Below are 9,237 nucleotides of genomic sequence, written 5' to 3'. Positions count from 1 at the left end.
GGGAAGTGGTGTTGGGATCGAGGGCGCGGCCAGGGGCAGCGACACTCCCGCGTTCTGGGCCGCGGCCCTCATGGTGGGGGTGGGGGTAGCTCAGGATCGCTCCCTGCTCCCCAACCTCTGCTCGTCGCCAACCCCCACGAACGCCCGCAGCTCGAGGCCATCCCCGCCTGTATCTCGTCCCTTCGTCCTATCCTTCGCCTTCTTCCCACTCTCTTTGTGTTATCTCCTCTCTGGCCCTCCCTCCCTTCTCTCTCTGTGGGTGTCTCTGTGTCTACCGCTACATCTCTGTCTCCATTTCTCTCTCTGTCTGTCTGTCTCTAACTGTCTCTGTCCCTCGGTCTCTGCTGGGTCTCTCCTCGCCTCTTGCTTATTTTCGCTTTCTCTCTTTGTCTGGCTCTCTTCTCTCTCTCCCTTCAGTTCCCCCCACCACACACACACCTCACAGCCCTGTTTACATCCCCGGGGCTGGCAGGTGGGCGGGGCTGCAGCAGAGATGGGGTGAGGGAGGGAGACGCAGCCTCCCCCCCAGCTGTTAACCTTCACGCTTCAGGCCTCTGCAGATTGCAGAGGAGGGGGAAAGCCCAGCTGCCAGCTTGGCGGAGGTGACCAGGCGGGGGCTGGGGCTGGGGCTGCCCCTCCCTCTAGGCTCGTCTCTGGGGAGATCTGGGGCTGGAAGGAGTGTGACGGAGGGCGCCTCTGGCAGAGAGAGGCTATTGGCGGATGAGCCGCCTCCCGAAGGCTTTGGCTGGCCGGACCGGTGCCCAAAGGGGGCCCTGAGCGGCGCCGGCCCAGCCCGCGGCCGGGCCGGACGTGGGGGCCGGCGTGAGAATCCCGCCCATCTGTGAGCCGGCCTCACGCCGTCAGACCCAATTTATCTCGCCGCCAAAGTTTCACAGCCATCTGCTCGAGTGGAACGGCTTCCAGCGCTGGCCCCACCGGGCCCCCCAGCCAGCGCGGGGATGTTTTCCAATACGGCAGTATCGCAGCCCCCCCACCCCAAAGCAAGGAGGGGGTGTGGAGGGAGGCGGCAGAGCGCGGTGCGTGGGGCTGGCAGGCAGCCCTCTCCCGCGAGCGAGCCGACCCTGAATTTTAAGCGATTGATCAGGAAGCGCAGGCCGTTCCCATCACTTAGAGCAGCCAAATGCGACGGCGCAGGGATTTCAAGGGGCCTTTGCGGAGGCGGTAATGAGGTCACCGTCACCGCGCTAGCCCGCGGGCAGGAGGGAGCGAAGGCCTGGGGGTACACGTTTGTACACACGCCTGTGAACACACACGTCTGTATCCACGTGACTCCCCGGACCCCAGCACTGACCCAGGGGAATTGGGCATTTGGATATGAGCTGATCATTGTTCCCCACCCCCACCCCCACCCGGTAGCGCGGTCAGAAAGATCACGGTAGCACCTAGTCCCTATCCCATCCACGAACACCTCAGACAGGTTCGGCACAGGAACCCCAACCGTCTTCCCCTCCCCGCTATGTGCCTAAAATACAAACGTTTGGGCACCTGCCCATCGCACTTCTGAACAAGCCTGCAGAGACAGATGTACCCCAGGCACCCGGTAATCACACAGGTGCATACATTCCGATTACACACCTGACCTCAATGTTCATGCACCGGTACACTCCCAACCACTGCCCCCCACCCACACCCCCATCCTACACAAACATGGACACAGGAGCTTCACCATTCTCAACCTAGCACCCAGGAACATCCGAGCCCCACACACCCTCCTCTGGACGCACACATGTGCACACTGGCTCCCAAGATCCGGAGCTTGCTGCTGTGTCCGCGCGGGTGGGCGCCTCTACTGCCCACCAGGCAGCGCGGGTGCAGACCTCAAAGAGAACAAAGGCCGGTCTGGTGGGAGGAAGGGGGGCTGAGCCCCCGGCCTCGTCCTCCTTGGCGATGCTCCTCTGTCTCGGCTCCACAGCCACCGCATCGAGCGGTTCTGATTGCCGAGTAAATCACCGCGATGATCTGAATAATTATCGTCTCCTGAAAAGGGAAAAAACAGGGGAATAAATAAACAGAGGAGAGAGCAGCCACCTGATTTCTCAGAGCCCTGGGTGGGTAGAATACATGGGAATGGGTGTCAGTGGTCCCCTGCAGGTGCCAGTGAGGTGGGCCTCAGGGCAGAGTCCTTCCATAGAGGTGGCAGCTAGGATCCAGTCCCCTCTCTTCATTCATCTCTCAGGGTAAGTCAGGCCAACTCCCTAGCTGGCCTCTTTCCACTCCTCCTGCAATCAGGCCCACCTGCCCTGTGGAGCTCCTCCAGTCTCCAGGGCTTGGCTCCAGCCCATGTGCCCTGGGACACCATCTCCCTAGCACTCTCCCATCTCTGAAGTCCATCCCCAGGCTATTCCCTTTGGGAGGTTCTTCCTGACTGCCCAGCCCTCCAGGATCCTCCTCTTTCAATGTTCCAGTGTCTGATTCCACATAGTCTCACTGATTTGGGGGTGTTCACCTGGCCTCCTCAGCTGGATGCAGAGCTTTGGTGGGAAGCACCTATATTTTAAACAAATAATGATAATAATGACAATAGCAGCTATTTCCCCCACTCTGAGCATTACTGATGTGCTGTCTTCATACTAAAACATCTCACCTTGGATCCTCCCCAGAATCCTGTGTGGGAAGTAACATTCCCATTTTGCCAATGGGGAAACTGAGGCCTAGCGAGAATGAAGTTTGGCCCTGCCCTTTCCTCCAGAATTAAAATGCTGGTCATCTTTTGGATCCTTTCTGGAGCCCCCCCAATCCTGCAGGTTGGAGGAGCTGCTCCTCCTCCAGGTCCCAGTACCATGACATAAATACCTCAACCCCATCCTGTCATTCCTGCTCCTCCCACCTCTCCCACCTCTGTTTTCCTATCCTCAGGAGGGAGTGCCATCCCTGCATTGTGACCCCCGACCCCCCAAAGGGCATGACCCTTCCCCACAGCCCCAGCATCAAAGGAGGGGCAGCTCAGTGCTATGCTTCTCCTGCCCGAAATGGTTCCAGATGTGGGGCCTGCAGGAGCCTGCAGAAGATGCAGGGTGACAGTTCGGCACATGGCTAGGTTTCCTCCTGGAGGCTGCCCTGAGGGAGGCCCTTCCAGCCCTGGCACCTGGTCAGTAAATGAGAACAAAACATGGTTCAGGGAGGGGGTCTCCCTGGAAGCTGGGGAAGGAGGATGCCTGTGGAGCCCAAGTGTCTGGGCAGGAGAGAAGCTGAAACCCACTGTGGGTTTGCATTCTACCATCCACGGCGGGAAGCTGCTGGATCTGGGGCCTGGGGGGCCATATTCATGGCTGGGTTCTCCAGGCTGTGCAAGGAGGCCCAGCACTGAGTGGTTTCGATCCCCTACACTCCTCCTCAGAGAAATGCCATTGTAGATGGGGGAAACTGAGTCAAGGGTCCCAAATTGGCTCCTGGCTAACGGTGATTGTCCAGACCTCTCCCATGGGGGTCCTGATTCAGGGCCGCAAGTATTCCTGGGGGCATGTGAGGGCCTGAAAGTCTTTGTCTGTGGCTTGGATAGAGAAGAGACATGTGAGACCTGGTGTTGGTCTAGAGACACATCCAGATGCCTAGAGACACAACCCCACCACTGGGTCTGGCTGAGGATGACACAAGGCCCAGCCTGGCTTTTGGAAACCCTCAGCCCCTACTCCCCAGCCCTCTCTGGGGCCCAGGCAGCACCTCCTCCCTGGGAGGAAGCAGAGGTGGCCAAGATTCAGGGGGTGGTTCAAAGGCACCCCACCACCCTCACACCTCTGCTAGCTACTCTTAGCCTCAGAGCGGGACAGGATGTCTTGGCTCCCTACTCCCTCCAACATAATAGATATTTCTTTGGCATCCACTATGTGCTGGGCACTGGGGGCACAGCAGCCTGGGGTTCAGAGAGTGCTCAGGCAGATGGGGAGGCACACTCACCCATCCACACATACTCACACTGACTCTCTTCCCCCCACCCCGCAGACTGTGACCACTGGGAACCCCGGGAGGGGCTGTAATGAATGTGGCAAGACCTTTGTAATTAGACAAACCCAGGTTCAGACTCTGGCTCTACTACTTATTAGTTGCAAGCAAGTCAATGAGCCTCAGTTTCCACATGTGCAAAGTGGGAATTCTAATAGTACATGTTTCATTGTGTGGCTGTGAGGGTTCAGTGAGATAACCCAGATGTAGGATTTAGCTCAGAGCCCAGCCCAGGGTGACTGCTCATCACTGTTAGTTATTAGGGAGGGAGCAACTCCAGATTGCTCCTTGGTCACACTAGGGCAGCCCCTCTACTCGGAGTTAGACGTGGTCTGTCTTGACAGGTCCACTGAACTGCACAGACTCCCACTCTTCTGAAAGCTTGGTTCCCCTACCTGTCACAGCTTCTCCCTTCTGGCCTAGGCTGGCTCTCACTGTCTCTCTGCCTGCCCATAATTCCATCCATCTGCGTCTCCCCCTAAATACACAGAGCTCTCCCCAACACGAGAACATCCCCCACCCCTACATCCAGCTTAACTCATCAGGCCCATGCACATAACAATCACAAACATATGCACTCACACCTGGGTGCACACAGGCAAGGAGACATGCACAGAGGCAACATGATGGAGAGACACAACCGTGCACACACTCATACTCAAGTGCACACAGGCATGAGGACATCCACCCCAACATCCACACACACATAGGTGCACACACAGCACACGTAGGTACAGACAGGTACATACAGACACAGTGACTAACACACAAGGATAAGCAAGCATACTGCACACACAAGAATCCATAGGCATATGTGCTCACCCCTACACACACGCATACATAGAACAAACAGGCACAAACAGGTACACACAGACACGCACAAGGACACAAGCACGTCTGCACAGTAAGGCACACACACACATGTACACAAAGTAGGCACACATCAACTCTCTTGCCTCACCCCCTGTGGGGAGCTGGCTGCCCGCCAAGTGCGGCGCTTTCTGCTGGGTGTGCACAACCTTTCACAGGCTCTAATTGAGTCGAGGGTGATTTATAACACAGCAGCGCCCCTGCCTGAGTGGGCTGCCCCCTCCTACTGCAGCCCTGGTCAGAGCCTTCAGCCACCCCCCATCCTAGTCTCACAGGGTCACACACACAGGCCCCTTGGAGGGAGACGGGGGCCTCTCCCTCCTTGCCACCAGCTCCTTTCTTTATTCTTGCCTTTCTCTGATGCCAGACACTCGGCTCTGAGAGGTTTTGCCTCAAACCACCCCCCCCACCCCCTCCACCACCAAAGCCAGCATTGCATAGCCCAGAGGCCGGGAGACCAATCACAGCCTTTCTAACCTGTCTGGCTAGGGAAGGCCAGGACTTGACTCCAGATCACATGTGCTTATTGAGCTGCAGCAGGGGAAACTGGATTTAGACATGAGAAGGGACTTCCCCAGTGAGCTGGGGCTGGGGGTGGGCTCTGGTCAGCAGGGGCTGGGAGAGCCTGGGTTCAGGATGATGGGAGAGGCCACTGAGAATCTCATTTCCTGCGCCTCCATCCTTTTGGGTAACTGAGCTGACTGTGACCCTTCCTCCCAGCTGTCCCCATGGCTTGTGTGGCTGGGCCTGTGATTAATCGCATTAATTAGGCCCTGAGGTTTGGCTCATAAAGTCCCCTTGTCCACCTAAGAAGGAGCTGCAGGGAGGGCCTTTGTCCTGGTGTGTGTGAGGGAGTACGCATCCTGACCCCTCACCTCCGACTCCAACACGGACTAGCAGCTCCAGCCATGGCCCATGAGCTCAGCCTGAGACCTATTTCATCCTCCCAGCAGCCTCCTGTGTTGGATGCTGGTGCTGTTAACCCATTTGATAGTGCAGGCAACCAAGGCTCAGAGAGGCCAAGGCCTTGCCCAAGTTATGCAGCTGGTTCATGATGGAGCTGGGATTTGAAATCAGACAACAGAACAAAGCATGCCTGACCCAGGGCCTGACCCCATGACAGAGCCCCATCTGGCCCCCAGGGCCCCTGGTGCTCAGGGTGCTGTGTTTTGGAGCAGGAGAGGCTCCTTGGAGGAACTAGCCCTCTCCATTCCCAGAACTGGGGTTAGCTTACAGCATAAGGGACTCAGCTTAGATTTAAGAGGGACCTCCCTGGTAGTAAAGAGTTTGGGAGCCAAGAGAAGTATGAGTGTGTGGTGGGGAGATGTGCAGTAGAGGGTCTGGGCTGTCCCCAAGGGAGTCCACATGGTAATGGCAGCCAACATATAATACTTGACTATTGCCAACTGACTCACACAATCCCATGGGAGAGGAGTTGAACTCCATTTTAGAGATGAATAAAACTGAGATTCTGGGGCAGGCCCCGTGGCGCAAGTGGTTAAGTGTGCACTCTGCTTAGGTGGCGGCCCAGGGTTCGCAGGTTTGGATCCCAGGCGCGCACTGACGCGCCACTTGTCAAAGCCATGCTGTGGCAGCATCCCATATAAAGTAGAAGATGGGCATGGATGTTAGCTCAGGGCCAACCCTCCTCAGCAAAAAAAAAAAAAAAGAGGAGGATTGGCATCAGATGTCAGCTCAGGGCTGATCTTCCTCACAAAAAACTAACAAGCTGAGATTCTGACAATTTAAACCATTAGCCCCAGCCTCATGGATTCAAGGCAACTGCACCCCCTTGCCACCATGTCCTCTGGCCTCTGTGGCCCAGTGACCCCACCTTGGCTCTGCTGTGGGTCAACCCAGCCCTTGGCCCTCCTGAACTCACATGAACACACGAACACATATCAGTGAGGGTGGGAAATGGGTGGCCTTGAGGGCATGGGTGTGTCCCAGAGACTCTGTTGAGGTGGGGATTTGTGCATAGATGTGTGTGTCACTGTGTGTGCATCGGTGACCTAGGCCTGTTTGTGTGTGTGGGTGTCTTTGGAACCCTGTGTGGGTTTGTGCTTGTCTCTGTGTATCTTGGCATGTCTGTGTTTGTCTAGAGATCTCAGTGTGTATCAATCTGTCTTTCCCTCTCTGCATGGACTGTGTGATGTGCGTGTATGTCTTTGTGTCTCTGTGTCATCCTCATTTGTCTCTGTGTGTGTATGTGTGTGTGTACCTTTGTCTATCTCTGTCTCAGCTTTTGGATGTGTCTCTATGTGAGCATCTCTGCAGACCCTGCTCGGTGTGTCTCCATGTGGCTCTGTGTCTGTTTCTGCAAGTGACTTTAGGTGTGACAGTGTGTGTGATGGTGTGTCCGTGTGTCTGTATCTCTGTCTGACTGTGTGTGAGACAATCTTAACTGTATCTGTGTGTATGTGAGACACTGTGTGCTTGTCACTGAATGGTGCAGTCTGTGTAACTGTTTCAGAGCTAGGACTAAAATTGTGGGCACAAAATTTCTCAGCAATCAGGAAAATTAGTGTAATATTTTTCAAAATCACAATTAATACAAAGAATCTTTGATGAAAAAAGTATAAAAATATTAAAGCCAGGATCAGTATGTGTGCGTGTCCGCGTGACTGCGTGTGGCTGTGCCTGCGTGCCCTCCCTCCCGCGCCGCCAGGTGAGCTCACCCCCTCCAGTCACGCTGCGCTGGGCTGAGCCGCGGTAATTTCCGAGTCGGCGGCGGCTTTGTGTGCACCGGCCGCTGTCTTGGGGGCGGAGATGGAAGGGAGGGTTATTTCTCCCCCCTCTTCCTTTTTATTGGGTCATTAACAACGGCCCGGACTGCCGCTGCGCCCCCCCCCCCCTTTCATGTCTGCCGCGCCTCCCGCCATTATCTCCCTCCGCCGCGCGGCGTAATTCGATGCCAATCAGGTTTGGGACGCTGAGGCCGCCGGATCAAAGACGGGGCCGCGGCGCGGGAGGGGCTGGGGTGAGGGAGCAAACTGTGCTTCCCCCCGGGTCGGGGCACCCACCGTGGGTCCCACCCAAGTGCCCGGGGTCAGACTGGGAGGGCCCCGCCCAACCCGTGAGGGGGGTTAGAAGGCCGCGTGGAGTCCGAGGTGGTCCAGCGGGGCACCAGGGCCCCTCGAGGGCTGGAGGTTGGGGGTGGTTTCCTGGCGGGCTTGGCCTTTTGGCGGAGCTTTGAAAGCTTTTGGTAACAAACGTGGAGCTAGCAGAGAAATGGCATTTTAGGCAGAGGAACCAGCTTGGGCAAAGGCTGGGAGGCAGGAACCAGCAGTGTTTTAGCAATAGAGAGAATCTGGCAGACTTCTGGCTAGGCGTTTGTGCTGTATTCCGTGGGCACGGAGCAATGGAGGGTTCTTGAGAGGGGAGGGACAGCATCTCACTTGGCCTTCAGGACAGTTTATCTGATGATGCCCTCTCCCTGCTGGAAGCCCTATCAGCTCCCCCTCAACCTCCTCCACAAGAGACTAGTGAGATGGTGAACGTGATAAAACAAGCAAAAAGAAGCACAACTCTCATTTATCGAGCACTTACTGTTTGCCAGGCCAGGCCCCAGTCTTGTTTCATTCTCACAACAGCCCTGCAAGGTTGGAACCCATTTTACAGATGAGCAAACAGAGGGACAGAGAGGTAAAGTGACCTAAGCAAGGTTCCACAGCTGGTAAGGTGTGGGTTGAGATCTGAACCCAGATCTCACTTATACACCCAGAGCTCACTCTGCTGGGTGGGTCCCTGCCCCAGCTATCTGCCCTACTCCCACCCCACCTGGGCCTTGGGGAAGGATTGGACTGCCTGTGTGGAGAGGTAGAGTGGGCTGGGTGAGGAGTGGCACCAGAATCATCCTCCTCAGACTCGCAGTCATCTGTCTTGGGCAAGTCACCTGCCAACTCTCCAGTCTGCTTCTTTGTCTGTGAAATGGGGTTAACAAGTTTCTTGGGTTTGTCCCTGAAGAGTCAGTGAGTGACTGCAGCAAAGGGCATTTTGAAAGTAAGATGCAGTATAAATGGGAGTTTTTATTATCTCCATCAGCCAAAGACTTGGGGGGAGGGTGGTGTCTGCCAAACAGTCCCGGCAGAGGATGGAAAGCCCCCTTCTCCCCCAAAGAAAATGTAGTGTTCAGTCCCAATGATTTTGAAGAGACTTGTTCCCCTACCCCCATTCACGAGAGAGAGAGAAGTAGATTTTCTCTCTCAAATGTTGCTGGATCTTCACAACTCTAAATATCTCAGACCTCAGAATGTTCTGAGCAAGCCGTGGTATACGTAATACATGCTTCTGTTCTCAACTAAGAACAGGCCCCAGACCTGAGGGCACCAGCCAGCAAGGGGCCCCACCTCTGTCCTTTACCCACTACTCTCAGATCTGGGCTTTGGTAAACGGGGGGTTGGGGGT

Source organism: Ceratotherium simum, chromosome 4 (assembly GCF_057802395.1).
Source record: "Ceratotherium simum simum isolate JZ-2026a chromosome 4, ASM5780239v1, whole genome shotgun sequence".
In the NCBI taxonomy this organism is placed as follows: domain Eukaryota; kingdom Metazoa; phylum Chordata; class Mammalia; order Perissodactyla; family Rhinocerotidae; genus Ceratotherium; species Ceratotherium simum.
Note: the sequence above shows the minus strand (reverse complement) of the source record.